Genomic DNA, 13,355 nt, shown 5'->3' on the forward strand with positions numbered 1-13,355 from the left:
CTGAAAGCAGCTGGGTACCTCTTTACCTCCTCTTGGGCTGGGAACACTGAGCTTAGCACAGGTTGCCTGTGACCAGAGGCCTGGAGGAGAGAGAGAGCTTAACCCAGAAAAATAGAAGCAACAGGAACCAAGGTGAAGGAAGGGCAGTGGATGGAAGGAGTTAAGTGGGGCTCTGGGTGGGAACCAGGAAGGAGCTCCCTGGGGGAGTGGGAGGGAAGGAACCTGAGGCTGGGACACTTCCTCCATTCCTCCCACATAGTCTGTCTAGCGCTGGACCTGCCCACCTCCAGTCTCCATGGTGCTGATGCTCATGGGGCTTCCTGGACTTGCCAGCTGGCTGTTGGAGATTTGCTCCAACCTCTCCTGGTACAGGGACTTAGAGAAGGCTCAGGGAATACTGGGTAAAGGAAAGCAGAATACAGCAACATCAGCCTCGCCAAGGAGAGCAGGTGGCTGCCCCCTCCCCATCCTCTCCTGACTGCCCAAACCAGGGCTGTGCTGTGTCTCCAGTTAAATATATGGAATTATCTATTACAATACTTCAATATTTATTACATTGATTTCGCTTTAAATGCTTTGTAAATCATAGCAAAAAATAATGGCCTTCCAACAGAGAGTCATATACCGTAATCAACTGGAAGAAAGTCGGCATTGTAATTTAAAATAAAAAAAGATCCTTATGTGAGTCTCTCGTTTAAATTAAGAGACAGGACGTGATTCACATAATAAGGCCCAAGTGAGGCTGGTTTTTCTTGGCAAATTAGTAGAGGTTTTAACTGGAACTGAAAAGGTGTTAAGGTGGAACACTGACCTTATTAGACCTTAATTATTTTCTGTTGTTACATTCCTGGTGCCCAGGTTTTTTTTTCCCCCAAAGTGGCCATGTTAAGTCTCCTCTCAGGAACTTTGCCAGTAGAGATCACTTCTCAAGAGGTATTAGTAGGATAAAAGGCAGATACTCACTCGTTTTCCTGCCCTATGGCTGAGAGCTTTCGGGACGCCCAGGGTTGTCGCTTTGGGGACAGTGTTCTTGTCCTTGAAAGCTGAGCATCCCCGCCATCTGCGTCCCTGGCTTCCTTTGCGTTTTGCACACCGCCGTGGCAGCAGCCTCCTTCCTCTCCCTGCATTGATCCTCTCCCTCAGCTGCGGGAGCCAGCATCTGCGTGGCCAAGGGAGAGGAGGGCGATGCCTGTGTGTGTGCTGCTGAGGCAGCCAGGTCCTCATCCTTTACTGCCGCCTTCCACAGCCAAACTTCACAGCTGATGGTCACCACAGAGCTAGCCAGGCCCAGCCAAGACGCCCACGGCACCTGGAGAGGAGAGCGGAACCAAGGCCACGCCCCACATGGAAGTCATGCAAACATGGGCCAGCAGCACTGAACCCAGCACATGGTGGGCACTCGTCAGTCCTGTCGTCTTTTTCCCTCACTTCAGACCCAGCCCTTCAGCGTGCCATGCTAGCCTTGGGGTGGGATACAGTGGCAGAGGAGAAATGTCCCAGTGTAGATGTTCGCTCCACAGCTACAGGCCTCAGCCCCGAAGGTAACCCAGCTGAGTTCTTATTAAATGTTACCAGTTCCAAAGGTTGTGGAAGCCATCACAGCAGACTCCTGTGGCAGTATGAAGCGGTGGAACGCCCTGCCTGAGTGGGCAGCAGAGCTGAGCTGACGTGGAAAGAATGCAGAAGCTGCAGGTGCTGGGCCTCTCCCCTGTAGGCCACCTGGCTGAGCCCTGGAGTGCAAGGGTCCACCGTGGCCCCTTGCACATGGGGGCTGATTTCTGCCCCCTAGCTAGCTGGAGAGATCTGTATTCCACTCGTGGTTCTGGTCACTCAGAGTCCACATAGGTGAAGAAGGAGGTGCCAGGGGTCAGAGATCCAGGCCTCAGCTCCATGTGGCACAGGAAGTAGCCCCCATCTTGTCTTTTGACTTCCACCAGGGCCCTACTTACCTAAGGCTAAATCAGCTGGGCTGGTTGTAGGACAGCTTTGCAAACTGTCAAGTGGCTGGGAACATTTAGGTCAGCTGGGATTGCCACAGAGAGGATGATGTAGCCACAGGTTCAGATCAAGCTGCTGCCTCCTCCCTAGCTTAATTCCAGATTCTGCCTCCAGCTACCCAGGAAGGAAGGTGACAAGGGAGGGAGCTGAATCCTCCTAACAACGCAAGTGGAAGATGGGTAGCATTTATACCCATGTTACCAATAAGTAAACTGAAGGCCTCTCCCACAGCTGCAGAGAGGCAGAACTGAGATTTGAACTCAAGTTTTTTTTTCCCTGTAGATATATGGAAATCCCACCTGGGTGGGAACTGATAGCCAGTGCAGCATAAGCTCCCGAGGGCAGGCCCACTGCGATGATTTCTATTCTGCTTCCCTGGGGCCTGTTCTGGACAGTGGGGAGTTGGGGGGTATGGTTGCATCATTCCTGCTGCCCCCCTTGGGTGTTTAGCTAGCTGGTTGTCACCATGACAGAGGTTTGGTCCTCAGAGAATAGTTGAGCGAAAAAAGAAAAAGGCAATATTGGCAGCTAAGTGCACTCTGTAGACAAGAGCAGACTCTATTAAAATTGTATTTAGACACAAATACTGTCCTGCTCCTGGTCTACCCGTTTAGGAAGATCTTCTGAAGAAAGAATACTACATGTTTTCCTGATCAATAAATCCTTTAAAAATATTTTTTCCCCAATTTTTATGTAAAGAGAGATCTCCCATGGTTGGTTCACTCCCCTGTGTCTGCGACAGCCAAGGCTGGGCCAGGAGGAGACCAGGAGCCGAGAACTCAGTCTGGGTCTTCCATGTAACTGGCTGGAACCAGACTACTTGAGCCCTCCCCTCCAGGGGTGCATATCAGCAGGAGGCTGGATTGGAAGCAGAGGTGGCGCTCCATCTCAGGCACTTTGAAATGGGATGTGGAGACCTGGAGCAGTGGCTTAACCCTCTGTGACAAAATGTTCATCCCTCCTGCTTCCTCCTTTTATTCTCTGTACTTATAGATAGTGGACATGGATGTAAATGAACCAACTTTTGATTCAGCCAATTTTTAAAAGATTTATTCATTTTTATTGCAGAGAGGAGAGACAGAGGGGAAGATGATTCATCAGAATGATTCAATTCAAGTCCCAATTGGCTGCAATAGCTGGAGCTGCGTTGTTCAGGAGCCAGGAATTTCCTCCAGGTCTCCCACACAGGTGCAAGATCCCAAGGCTTTGGGCCATCCTCACTGCTTTCCCAGGCCACAAGCAGGGAGCTGGATGGGAAATGAGGCTGCTGGGATTGGAACTGGCGCCCATATGGGATCCTGGAGTGTTCAAGGTGAGGACTTTTAGCCACTAGGTCACTGCCGAGCCATTCTGCCAATTCTTATTGAGTACCTACTATGTTTTATCTGCTGGGTTAAATCCTGGCAGCTCTGGAGATGCCCCAGGGATAGCCTTTTCTCCCGGGCCTATCCTGCCAGCACGCTGCAATGGGCTGACTTGGCCACATTGGGCTCCTCCTTCTGTTCCCTGTGCAGGCGAGTTAGCTTCTTGCTCTGGCAAGTCAGCCCAGGTTCTTCTCTCCCTCTCTCTCCTCTTGTTCCCTCCTCTCCCATTCTCCACCCCCAGCAACCCTCACTGACTGCAAAGGTACAAGAGGGAATCTGAAAGATTCTGTGCTGTTTGTTTTGGGTTCAATGGAATCTCATTTACACGTATTAATTGCAACTAATTGGCACTAATTGGATGAACAGGAAACCCTCTGGGAGCACTCATACCTTTAATTTGTAGTAAATATCATTAATTAACATATGCTAATTAGAGCCAATTAACATTGATTAAGGGTTGCCAGCTACTTGGAAAGTACGACTCCGTGGTCCTCCCTGGGTTGTCTAAAGTCAGCAAAAAGAGGGAGCATGAAGTGTGGGGTGGGGAGGGGACAGCTCATTGGGTGCAGGGGGGATCTCAGCAACACACACACCACCACCACCCTGCCTGCACTGGTAGCTTGATTGGAGCAGAGGGCTCTGTGTGGGAAGAGCCCTGCAGGATGCAGCAGAGCCAGAGTGCTGGACGCTCAGTGTGTCGAGCTCACAGGTCATCCACCTTGGCCCCAGCTGGCACTGGATGTGCGATATACACAGAACCTCCTCCATCTGACAGGACGTGTTAGTGGGGGACCTCCTCCATCTGACACTAAGTGCGAGGATGCTAGGACTACCCCCCTCAGACATCTCCTTGGCCTCTTGTCTAGGTTATTTTACTGCAGATTGGGATCGTATCCCCCGGGAGATGAGTGTTAGCTTAAAAAGAAACCATCAGGGCCCGGCCCAGTAGCCTAGTGGCCAAAGTCTTCAATGTGCTGGAATCACATGTGGACACTGGTTCTGATCCCAGCAGCCCCACTTCCTATCCAGCTCCCTCCTTGTATTCTGGGAAAGCAGTTGAGGACAGCCCAAAGCCTTGGGATCCTGCACTCACGGGAGATCCAGAAGAGGCTCTGGGCTCCTGGCTTCAGATTGGCACAACTCTGGCCATTGCAAGAGTGAATCATCAGATGGAAAATCTTGCTCTCTGCCTCTCCTCCTCTGTATATCTGACTTTCCAATAAAAATTAAAAAAAAAAAAAAAAGAAAGAAAGAAAGAAAAAGAAACCATCAACCAGGGAGCCAGAAGGCTTTCAGGTTTGCTTCCACTTGTGTGGCTAATGAACTATGAGACCCTGGGGGTTCATTTAAATATAGAGAAATTGTTGTGGCCCAATTAGAAAAAGAAATAGCTGCTTATTGCAGAGCTCCTGCAAAAGGCTCACAGGACCTCCCCTGGAATAGTCACTGCACTGTTTCAAGGCCCACATCCAAGTCCACCAACAGGACGCCAGACCCCTGAAGGCAGGCTTCAAGTGTGTTTTTGACATTAAAGGGATGTGTTGCATGAAAGTATGAACGAAAACATGAAGCCCTTCTGTAACCTCCACCACCATGAGAAAAACAATATGTTGGCACAGGTGTGTGTATGGGGGTCTCCAACAGGCTCATGGAAAACACTTAACATGAAAAATTATGCATAGATTTCAAAATGCTTGGTACACAAATAAATATCTCTTTATTGCCTTTTCCATGAACTCTTTGTAATACCCTCATATATATACACCTTTACATATAAATAAAACCTTTTGTAATCGTTTATTTATTTTGAAAGGCAGTTACAGAGAGAGAGATCCTCCATCTCCTGGTTAACTCTCCAGGTGACGGTGAAGGCCAACTATGAGCCAAACTGAAGCCAGGAGCCAGGAACTTAATCCAGGTCTCCCACATGGAACACAGTGGGAGATGGGGAGCCCTCTTGTGCTGTCTTTCTCAGGCCATTAGCAGGGAGTTGGACTGGAAATGGAGCAGCCGGGACATGAACCAGTGCTGGAGTCACAGGCAGTAGCTTCATGTGCTATGATACAATGCTGACATCCAAAATTTACTTCTATAGAACACACAGATATATGTGTATATCCAAATAAGCTTAATGTTTGCTTTAAAAAGTTCATTGTAAGTGCTGGTTAAGGTCCTCGCCTTGCACTCCCGGGATCCCATATGGGCGCCAGTTCTATCCTGGCAGCCCTGCTTCCCTTCCAGCTCCCTGCCTGTGGCCCGGAAAAACAGTCCAGGACGGCCCAAAGCTTTGGGACCCTGCACCCGCGTGGGAGACCCGGAAGAGGCTCCTGGCTTCGGATCGGCATAGCATCGATCGGGCGGAGGATCTTCCTTTCTGTCTCTCCTCTCTGTATATCCGCCTTTCCAATAAAAAAATAATAATAATAAATCTTTAAAAAAAAGAAATCATTTGAGTTCTTTTTAGATTTATTATACATTTGTGTGGTTTTGTAAATTTTGAATAATAGATTTTTAAGCTACTGTTTCAGTCACTCTGAATAAAAGTAGCAGCAGTGGCTCAAAAATTAAAACTAATGTTCAAATGTAAAGGGCTGGGTATTTTGCCTGGCAGGTGACACTTGCACCTTAATATTGGGAGAGTCTGAGTTGGATTCCTGGCACAGGTTCCTAATTCCTGCTAACACACATCCTGGCAGATAATGATGATGGCTTAAGCAGGTAAGTCCCTGCCATGCATGTGAGAGACCTGGATTAAGTTTCTAGTCCCAAGTTCTAGCCAGGCCCAGTCCTGGTTGTTGCACATATCTGGGGAATAACTAATATAGGAGAACACTCTATTCCTGTCTGAAAAAACATCACAAGGCAAAATATTTTTAGGAGAAATTTACACTTGATCTTAGCTAAAAGGCCAATAAGTGATTAGGAGAAATGTAAATAATTACACAATTAGCATTTTTATAAGCTTATAGCACTTGGAAATTATTGCTTGTAGCTGGCATTGTGGCATGAAAGAAGCCATCTCCTGTGGTGTGACATCTCATAAGGGCACCAGTTTGAGTCCTGGATGTTCCATTTCTGATGCAGCTGCCTCTGATGGCCTGGGAAAAGCAGTGTCAGATGACTCAAGTCCTTTGCCCTCTACTACCTATGGGAGACCTGGATGAAGCTCCTGGTTACTGGCTTTGGACTGGCCCCGCCCTGGTTATTGCAACTATCTGGAGAGTGAACTAATAGATGGAGTCTCTCTCTTCCTCCCTCTCTCTCTGCAACACTTTCAGATTAATAAATCTTTAAACAAAGAAAAGCAAAACAATTCTGGCATGGCCAGGTATTCCTGCACTTGAAGCCCTACACACATCCTGGCTGGTTTCTTGAGGAGCAGTTCCTAGAAGGACAATCGCCACTTGTCGGAGTGAGCAAGGGAGCACCCACTAGGCCTTCTGCTGTGCATGGCCACCTGCCTTCCAGAAAGCTCTTGCTCACTGGCTGTTCTTTCCTCCAAGGACGAGTAGGTGGGCTCTTCCTGTTGGCACTGGATATGGCTCTTTCGGTCACTGGGGAAGTCATGTGGATGTGGCATCAGGCCAGTGGTACTGGCAGTACTCAGCTCTGCAGCCCTCTTGTGCAGGACAATGCTGGGGGTTGTATAACCCAAGGAAGGAATATCTGGAGCTCCCCAGATCTGAGGTATTGGTTCTAATGGGAAGAGATGGGCAGAAGGTGGAGGAACCTTAGCTGCAGAGGAAATTCTGTGGTCTAAGGGTTTCCACTAGCTGGGGACACAGGCTGTGCATGGGGGACTTGTGGTTTAGAAGGACGCAGCTTGCAAGGCTGAAATATCTGCCCATGAGCCCCAGGCAGGGTAAAACCAGTTAGGAGCCTTGCTGAGCGACAGACACGCTACAAAATGCATCGTGTGCATTCATGTAATCTTCCCATAACAACATGAGTTACTTTCAGTGACTATCCCCATTCCACAGATGAGAAAACTGAGACTCACACAGGCTGGCTGATATGCCCTAGCTCACACAGCTATCAAGCATCAGGGCTGTGATTTGAATTTAAGTTGAAAGCTGACTTTCCTCTTCTGTCTTGCCCCTTCCCTCCCATCCTCCTTTGGCTGCAGGAAACAGTGGCTTCCCAGGTGCAGTTCTCAAGGGGGGGGGGCGGTTCCTTGCCCCTCCTGGGCCTCAGGCGTGACTGGTACTGTGTCCAAGCAGGCCCCACTCCCAGCAGAAATCTGAGGTCCGAGGGAGAGATGCTGGCAAGGCTCACCGCAGCTTAATTACCAAAGTGATTTTAATTTGTGTTTGTTAATTGAAATCTCATTAAGTAAGTAATTCACTCCAACACAGCTCAGGAGTCCACAACTGCACGGGTGAGAAGGCTAAAGGGGATTTGAGAACCTGCCGTACACAGTGAACAGTGCTTCTCCCAGAAAAGTATTCACAGAGATGGGGACACTGCCCTGGTCATTGCCACAGGCCCCGGGCACCTGCCTGCCTTGCCCTGTGTATTGGAGTGATGAGAATAATGAGAATGGACTGGCCGTTTGGCAGGGCACAGGTGCACCCTATGGCATGTGGGGTGGACACCCAGAGATACCACTTTGCTCTCATTCACCTGCATGCCCAGCACTGTGGTAGGCCCTAAGGATGCTGGTGGTGGGGTCTCTTCCCTTACTGGGGAAAGGTCCCCTGGGGACAGAGGCAGTTGCTGGTTGCCTGCCTCACCCATTGCAGCCTGACAGGTGCAACCCCCCACTCCAGCTCCTGCTATGGCCAAGTGGCCACAAAGCATTCATTCCCAGTCTTGTCTGAGCAAGACACTGTCTTTTTCCCCAGTTGGATTTCTACTGAGTTTTTTGGTTCCGGTGTGCCACAGGGATGTGCTTCTCCTGCCTGCAGGGGGTGAAGCCCAGGGAGGCGGGGTTCCTGGCCCATCTATCCCACCTAGGCCACAGGAGATGGGAAGTCTTCCAACCCTGGGTGTTCCTGGCGCTGCTCACCTACTGTGCAGTGAAATGAGTGAATGAGCTGTATCCTGCCCATCCTTCAGATTGCAGCTAAACTGAAGCTTTTTCAAAAAAAGTACAGCAAAAATATACCTAGCAGAAAGTTGGCCATATTCACCATTTTTCAGTGTGCAGTTCATGGCCTTAAGTATACACTGTGTGCAATCTTCGCTACTGTCCATTGCTAGATCTTTCTTGTCAGCTCCTAAGTTAACTCTGTACCCCTTAACAATTCCCATTCCTCCATGCCCCAGCCCCTGCCCAATGCCATTCTATTTTCTGTGTCTGTGAAGGGACTATTTTAGCTCACACAACTGAAGACAAAGCAGGCTAGTCCTTTTGTCTGGTTTATGTATGAAATAGTACTTAAAAACATTGGCCATCCAGAGAGACAGACATAGAGGTCTCCAATCTTCTTCTCTCCTCCAAAGTGCCAAACAGCTGGGGCTGGGTCAGGTTGAAATCAGGATCTGGGAACTCAATCCATGTCTCCCACATGGGTAGCAGGGACACAAGTACTTGAGCCATCACTTGCTACGCCCAGAGCACACATTAGCAGGAAGCTAGAACTGGGAGCAGAGCTGGGACTTGAACTCAGGCACTCTGATACGGTTGCAGACATCCTACATACTGTTTTATCTGATACCCCAAGCAACTGCTCCTGAAATGGCACCTGTTCAGGAAAGTCTTTTTTGATCCCTGCACTGTCAGCTCACCTGCTACCTGTTCCTACCTTTTATCACACTCAGCTCATATATTATAATCCCTGGCCATCATCCTGCCTCCCCGGCTCTGAGCTCCAAGAAGACAAGGACTGCTTGGCTTTACCATGGCTGTGGCCCTGCCTTAGCTATTCTGAACACTTGGGGTGGCCAATTTTCTATCAAATGGCACTGTGTCAGGGCATAGCAGGCCACTTAGCATTCCAGTGTGTGTAGCATTCCCTGGTGTGTATACTTGTAGTATCCCCCAAATAATTATGATGAACCAAGCATGCCCCCTCCACATTCTAAACTCTCGGGATGGGGTTGGGGTTTGAAGCCAGTACAGGTGGCTAATTGTTGCCTGGCACATAGTAGGGCTCAGGGACCATCTGCTAATATAGGACAAATGAGGGTGTACATGGGCAGCACATCCTAAACCTGCATGGGGCTTCCCCATGAGGCAGTGTGCTCTGCTTCCCAGCATTGTGTCCCTGGGGGCCCCATACGCAGAGGATTCTGGGCCCCATTGCCGGCTGGGCCCTGGGTCTCTGGCACTCTGGCTGCCTCGGAGATTTCTGTTTCATCTCATGGCATTGACTGCGGCCACTTGGTAGTTTCCAGGTCTGACATTTCGAACATGTGATGCCATATGTATTGCCACTCTCAGGTAATTATCACGTAAAATTAAGCTAGTCTTGTACATGAAACCAGCAATTAGCCAGGGATTGAAGGTCAGGGAGAGCTCGTTTATAGAGTCGCTAACAAAATGTTAAGTGGAAGTGTGTGTCAGATGGGCCAGGAGGCTGGATTAGCTGGGGTCGCCGCGACGGGGCTGGAGAACTGTGGAGATTCCCAACCCTGCAGCATAGGGCACCTTGGCAGGAGTTGGGGATTTACAGCTCCCACATTTCTCTTCCAAGTGCTCAACTTGGGCTGTGGCTTTGGAGAACAGGTTGCTAAGCCTGCTGAGTCCTGGTGTGTACCTGGGCTATTTTCCTATTCATCCAGTTACCTATAGGTCCTGACCCAAAGTTATGATCAGTCCCGCCTGTGCTTGGCCACTCAGCCTCTCAACTGTGCCTTGGGTACTGAAGTCACAGTCCTTCAGGGATGACCCTGTAGGACTCAAAAACTTTGCACCTGCCATTCCCTTTGCTTAGAATGCTTTTCCTTCTCTCCTAACCTCCTTATTATCAGCGTGGAAATTTTCTGTCTCGCTAAATCCTCACTTAGTGGCTTTCTGCACAACCTAGACCCTGTGATGGTCCTAACAGCTCACTTATACACACTGCCATTGTCTGCATTAGTGTCTGGGATGAGTAAGAGATAGACATGCAATGACCACATCCAGCAGAGACAGGCCATTAGGTGGAAGCTGCCCTAGGTTTAGTCTACAGACCTGGTTCCAGTTCTGTATTGTTGTGTAGGCTTAGATCCATCACTCACCCTCTCGTCCTTTATGCAGTTAAATCAGGTCATCTGGGATGAAGCAGGCACTCAATGCAGGATCCCCATGACCCTACAGCATGACCCTACTCCCTCCTACCCTGGCCAGGAGTAGAAGGTGTTTTGCAAGTTATCTTATCTAGCCCATGGCATCTCTGCTAGGGGATCATGCAGTTCTGGCTTGCATACCTCTAGGGTCCAGGAGCTTACTTCCTCACAGAGCATGCCATTTCACCTGCAGACAGCTGGGCCCTATCATCCTGTACCTGGCATCCCAGCTCATCCATCGTAGGTGCTGGCTTTGCATCACGAGGCTGATCTCAGTGGCTAGGCTTCACAGACAGCACTCTGCTTCAAGCTGTAGATGTACCCACTCCGTTGCCATTCCTCCTTTGAGTTGGTCTGAAGCCTGGTCACCATTAAGTTTGCTGCCCTTGTCCAGAGGTCTTTTTAGGTGAAGTGCCCCATCACCTTCTTTTATTGAGAATTTGGCATCTGTTAATGGAACTCCTGACCATGTTTTGTAATCTGCATCTCTTTCAACCCTACAAAGCACCTCACCATAGGAGGCAGAGCTGAGGATGAGCAGGATTTCTTTTCAATTTTCATTTCATGTAAGTCTGCATTTATTTATTTTTTTAAATATAAGATTTATTTTATTTTCCCTAGAAAGAAATACAGAGGAAGAGAGACAGAGAGGAAGATCTTCCATCCGTTGATTCACTCCCCAAGCAGCTGTAAGGGCCAGAGAATGAGCCTATCTGGAGCCAGGAGCCTCCTCCTCCAGGTCTCCCACTCAGGTGCTGGGTCCCAAGGCTTTGGGCTGTCCTCAACTGCTTTCCCAGGCCACAAGCAGGGAGCTGCATGGGAAGAGAAGCTGCTGGAATTAGAACCAGTGCCCATATGGGATCCCAGAGCATGTAAGGCTTTAGTCACTAGGCTATTGGGCCAGGCCTGTAAGTCTGCATTTAAACAAAATACTATCTACCATCAACCAAGTCAAACACAAATGGCAAACTAGGAAAAAGATATTTGCGACTCATACCACAAGCAAAAGGCTGATTTCCCTTAATAAAGAGGATCCACAAATCCACAAGCCAAAGGCCCACAACCTAATTGTTCCACCAGTAAAGACCATCAGAAAGTGGATAGGGACCTGAAAATTGCTCTTAAAAGACACAAAAAGATGCTTAGTCTCACCCAGTGTAAGGAACAGGCATTAGTCTTCCTTCTATCACCTAGGCAAAACCAAAATGCTTGATGACACTCATGGTAAACCTGTGTGGAAACAGACATTCTCATCCATTGCAAGGAGAGAAGGGGACAGTCCCTGTGGGTGTGGCTTCCTATGCTGAATTTTAAACACCAGGGGCACTTTGCTGTGACTGTTGCATCTCCAGGAGGACACCCTGCAGAGCCACTGAAATGAGCATGCCAGCAGGTTTGCTCACTCTGGGAGGGAAGGGACTTCCGCTGGTTATCGTTACTACTCTGGCACCTAGAATGCTGCTTAGCATACAGTGAGTGCTCAATAAGTATCTTATGAATTAGTGCGTGAATGACTGGATAAATGTTCACAATAATATATGTTCACGTTGATTCATTACAGTTGTTTTGGAAGAGCAAGTGAACAGAAATCACTTGTGCCTAACTCAATAGAGTCAGACTACCGTCAAAAAGGCCAAGGAAGCTCTCCAGACAGCAAGAGAGCCCCACAGCATATTCAAGATTGATTGATTGATTGACTTTAGTTGAAAGGCAATGTTAGAGAGATTCCATTCACTGGTTCACCCCCCAAATAGCCATACCAGCCCAGTCTGGTCCAGACTAGGCCAACAGCCAGGAACACCAGCTGGGTCTCCCACAGGGGTGGAGGGGACCCAAGTATTTGACCCATCATCTGATGCTTTCCCAGGTGTATTAGAAGGAAGCCAGGAGCCTCATGCAGTAGCCTAGTGGCTAAAGTCTTCACCTTGCACACTCTGGGATCCCATAGGGGCGTTGATATGTGTCTCACAGGCCCTGCTTCCCATCCAGCTCCCTGCTTTGTGGCCCGGGAAAGCAGTCGAGGACAGCCCAAAGCTTTGGAACCCTGCACCCATGTGGGAGACCTGGAAGAGACTCCTGGCTTCGGATTGGCTCATCTCTGGCCGTTATGGCTGCTTGGGAAGTGAATCAGCAGACAGAAGATCCTCTCTGTCTCTCCTCTCTGTATATCATTCTAATGAAAGGAATTTTTTTTTTTTTTTTTTTTACAAAGGAACATGTTTCTTTTTCTTTTTAAAAAGATTTATTTTAAAGATTTATTTAATTTCAAGTCCCACCTGTGATTGGTTTGTCAGGACCAAATGATTGACCAAATGATTTCTCAGACTTTATATAGACCACAGGCTGGACATTCCCCACCCAATAAGCTACTAAAAGGAAAGAGGGGTTCATGTGTGACCCCTATTTGCATTGTTCTCAGAGCCCAATAAAACAGCAAGGCATGTAGTAGGCACTCAAGAAATGCAGAAGGAATGGGTCTGCCTGAGTCTAGGGGTGGTGACAAGTCCACTTGGCCCTTGCACAGGCTGCACCATTACTGCTAGATCCAGCATATCACCAGGAAAAGGGCTTCTTCATAGCTCTTCTGCCTGCAGCCCTGAGTGGGGACTTCCGCAGCGCGGTGGAGCATGAGCCCATGGCAGCCTAACCACATGCAGAAACCTGGCTGCACAAGAGGGGCCCAGATGTGACCAGCCCAGGGTGGCCTAGCCACATGCAGAAGCCTGGCTGCACAAGAGGGGCCCAGGTGCGACTTGCCAGTGAGACAGCCACGTTGCAGAG

Source organism: Ochotona curzoniae, unplaced genomic scaffold (genome assembly GCF_017591425.1).
Source record: "Ochotona curzoniae isolate NIBS_2020 unplaced genomic scaffold, NIBS_Ocur_1.0 scaffold_2453, whole genome shotgun sequence".
Classification (NCBI taxonomy): domain Eukaryota; kingdom Metazoa; phylum Chordata; class Mammalia; order Lagomorpha; family Ochotonidae; genus Ochotona; species Ochotona curzoniae.